Genomic DNA, 4,382 nt, shown 5'->3' on the forward strand with positions numbered 1-4,382 from the left:
AATCAAAAAGAAATCAACCAACAACAAATGTTTAGAGAGGCTGTGGGGAAAAAGGAACCCTTCTCCACTGCTGGTGGGAATGTAGACCAGTGCAACCATTATGGAAATCAGTGTGGAGACTCCTTAAAAAACTAGGACTGGAAATCCCATTCAAACCAGCTATCCCCCTACTGGGAATTTTCCCAGAGGAACTGAAAATGTCACATCATAGTGATATGTGCATACCTATGTTTATAGCAGCACAGTTTGTGATAGCCAAATCTTGGAAACAACCAAGATGCCTGCCCATCACCTGAGGAATGGATGAAAAAGATGTGATATTTTTATACAATGGAGTATTACTCAGTTATAAAGAATGATAAACTTGAAGCCTTTATATTTAAGTGGATGCCACTTGAAGATATACTCATAAGTGAAACAAACCAGACCCACATGTGTAAATACCATATAGTCTCCTTAGTGTAAGAACTCAAAAGAAGAAATAAAAATAGAAAGGTATAACATAACTAAAAGGAAAGCGAGAACTTCAGGATTAGACAACAAAGAGAGGGCAAGGGGAAAAGCTAGGAAACATGAAAGGGGCAAAACCATACATTTATATGCACAAGATGTTTAAGGCAATGATCCTGAGAATCTTCAGCAGGTTTTTGAAACTAGCAGGTAATTGGTAGGATTCTCACCCTGACTAAACTATAAATGCTGATACCTGTGAACTAAGCAACTGCACTGAAGATAGCAATGAATAATACTAAGGTCATGTTTGGAATGCTGTCATTCTGGTCTTCTAAATATATACTGCTTGTCATGTCATATCAACACAGCCATACTGTCCCTAAAATATATGTTTGTTTTTTAAAAAGTAAGATTTTTAAATTCCTGTGTAAAAATATGTAGCTGTTTATTCTTATTTTTTAATTTTTTTTCTTCATATTCTGTAGGGACTTAAAGTTTAACATATCAATACTTGATGGAAAATGCCTGTTCCAAGTTATGCCTAAGATATTTGATATTCAGACAGATAGTGAGGTTAAGCTTAGTTGCCTATGTTGTAGGGTAATAATAATAAGCTTCTCTTCTGGTAGGTTAACAACCTAAGTTTGCAGACCAAAAATTAAAGAAAAAGAAGGACTACAAGGACAGCCAATATTTGGGCCCTAGTTTTTCAAGGTCAGTGAGGACTCAGGACATATGAGAACCTGTACTATAATATCATGTAACTCAGTTGTGTCCCATACTTTCTGATCAAGGAGATAATGGGGCCACAGAGGAAAGTGATCAATGATGTAGAGTGTGCCTAAGAAGAGTCACATGGAGAGAAAACATTCTCTCAGGCCTTCACAGACAGCAAATTGACCAAGCAATGGCTATGACTCATCCATATGGCTGATACTGACAAAGGATCTACAAACTACAATACAGGGTTTCAGGATAAATCCTGAGGATACTTGACTGACCTTGTCAGATACAAAAGTTTTACTTGTTATATAGGTCTTGCTTTATCTTGGTCTTAACCATCCAGAAGAAAAGTATAAAAACATAGTATAAAATGTAAAGCCATATTAATATGCTGAGCTGTAAAAGACTCAAGTCAACAACTTCTGATATTGCCAGTCCTACGGAAAACCTAGTACTATTATGGACTACTGGACTATACTGGAATATTTTGCTGAATTCATGCACTTACAATATTTAAATGACAATGGAATACCCTTCTCTGACAAAACTAAACAAAAAAAGGAGATACAAATAAAGGACCATTTTGTATCTGCATATTAAAAATAGGATAGATATACAGCTACTTTCTCTTAATTCAATGAATAGAAAGCTTTGTCTTAATAAATATCTTTGTAGACATGCTATCAGGTCTGCTTCTTGTACTATGAATAGCCACTATGAAGGCAACAATATGCAATGTATTAATTATTGAAACTGTCCTACTAATTGGTTTTGAAACTGTCTCGTTGCTATTTGTTTCTCAATAAAATTACTTTAAAAAATAAATATGTAAGGTCTGATCTATGTGGGTTTGATTACAGAAACCAATAAAATATTCTCTAAATAAAATGTGTTTCATATAAAGAAAAAATATATCACTAGCTGGCAAAACTACTTGAATGAAAGTGAAAATAGAATTTCAGACCTTGAAGATAGCATTGCAGCTAGTGAAAAGATAAGTAAAGATCTCTTACTAGGATGCAGGAAAAAATAATCCAACATCTGCAAGATGATGCAAAGATGAATGACATAAGACTAATAGGCTCAATGAGAAGGAAGGCGTCAATGCAAATGATATGAAAAGAATATGGACAGAAGTAATAGCAGAAAACTTCCCAAATATGGGGAAACAATCTGACACTCAGGTAACCAAAGCATACAGAATGCCAAGTAACATCAACCAAAACAATTAAAACCACACCCAGACATATAATAATCAAGATCCCAGAAATTCAGCATGGGAACAGTATACTAAAAGCCGCTAGAGAAAAGAAACAGATCACATTTAAAGGAAAACCCATCAGAATAACGACGGACTTCTCTTCACAAACCATCAAGTCAAGAAAAGCATGGAGCAAACACTTTAGGTCTTGCAGGAAAACAAATTCCAACCCAGATTGATATACACTGCAAAACTCTCTTTCAAGTTTAATGAAGAAGTGAAATACTTCTGTGACAAAGAACAGCTAAAGAATTTCATGATGACAAAGTCAACCCTACACAGACTACTAAAAGATATTCTAGAGAGGGATCAAAATGACCACAACTCCATGAATGAGAAGGAAAGAACCCACCAAATAGGGCAAACAATTAAACACAGAAGAAAAAGAGGTAGACAGCAGAAATCTTCCAATTATTCATTTGTATACAGCAACAAAATATTTCCATCAGCATATTCTACAAATGGAATCCTCCTGCACCATATGGGGCATGATTCGGTCCAGGTCTACAAGGTGGACATCAAGGAAATAGCAGTAGCTCAGTCCCACAAGTGACGCCTGGCCACCACTAAGCATTATGTGCACTGTCCTAGTCTACCACATACTAGAACTTTGTGCAGTATCCTAACTCCAAACTATTAGACATTCTGGTCATATATTTGCCATTCGAGTATTTTTATTATATTTTATTTTTGGTAATTCTTTACTTCATGAAAACTTTTTCTTAGTTTATATAAGAAAAATATAACACATGATATGATATTTTCTCTTAGTATTAGAAACTTTAAAAATGTATTCCCATTTTCCATTGACCTTATATTGGCTCTTCCTTGTCTTTTACATACACACACACAAAAAAAAAATATGTTTATAACCTGATATAAGATTGATACAGTTCTGTGGAAATCTTCAATGACCTTTTAAATGGGTTCACTTGGGGCTGGAGAGATGGCTCAATAAAATAAGTGCTTGCCTGGCAAGCGCAAGGACCTGAATTCAATCCCCCATTCCACCAAAAAAATAAAATAAAATAATACCAATAAATGGGTTCATCTAATATAATTATATTTTACATAGTCCTGCATAATTACCATTTTGAGAGCTCTTTATTCTTTATCCACAACCATACATCAACTTCTCTTGCCTTCTGGGATATGATCTTTGTTATTTTCTTTATGTTGATGGAATATCCAGATGTCCTTTAAAAATCAGACTTAATTGAACTAGAGTTTGAATGAAAAATAGACCCTAAAATTTACTATCATAAGAATGATTAGAGGTATTAGAATATTTTGAGCTTGTATAATTGGAAAATATTTTACTTTTAGTTTTCAAATGTTATTTTTGCTAAGTATAAAATTTAATGAGGACAGATCTTTTTTTCAGGTCTTTGAATAAATAAGTCTAGTTTATTAACCACTTGCTTTTTTTCCCTAATGTAGAATAAGATGCTATTTAATTTTGTTCTTCCATAGTTAGTATTTTTTTTCTATGTATACGCTTTAATGAATCTTTTCTTTACAATTAGTTTTGGACATTTTTGTTTGTGTATATCTTGGTATGATTTCATTCGTATTTCTTGTGCAAAAGGTTCATTTTTTCTTGGAAATGTGGTAATATAATTTTAAATTTAGAAATTTTAAATCTTTAAATATTTATTGCCTACCCCCTTGTATCTTGAGAATTCTAATTATATGAATTTAAGATTCTTGATTTGGCATAGAGTGAACTATTATATGTCTGATCTGTAAGCTCTTTCTTCTTCATGTTTATTTTTAGACAATTTTATTGTTATATTCATTTAAATTTCTGAATAATTTTTACAATGTGCAATTTATTATTAATCTCATGCTACCCTGCGCCGGCGGGACCAGTCCCAGCCCAGGCGCAGCGTGGGCCAGACCCTCTCCCACTCCCTCGGGCCGCCCCCCACCACTCCGCCCTACC

Source organism: Octodon degus, unplaced genomic scaffold (assembly GCF_000260255.1).
Source record: "Octodon degus isolate 3935 unplaced genomic scaffold, OctDeg1.0 scaffold00070, whole genome shotgun sequence".
Lineage (NCBI taxonomy): Eukaryota > Metazoa > Chordata > Mammalia > Rodentia > Octodontidae > Octodon > Octodon degus.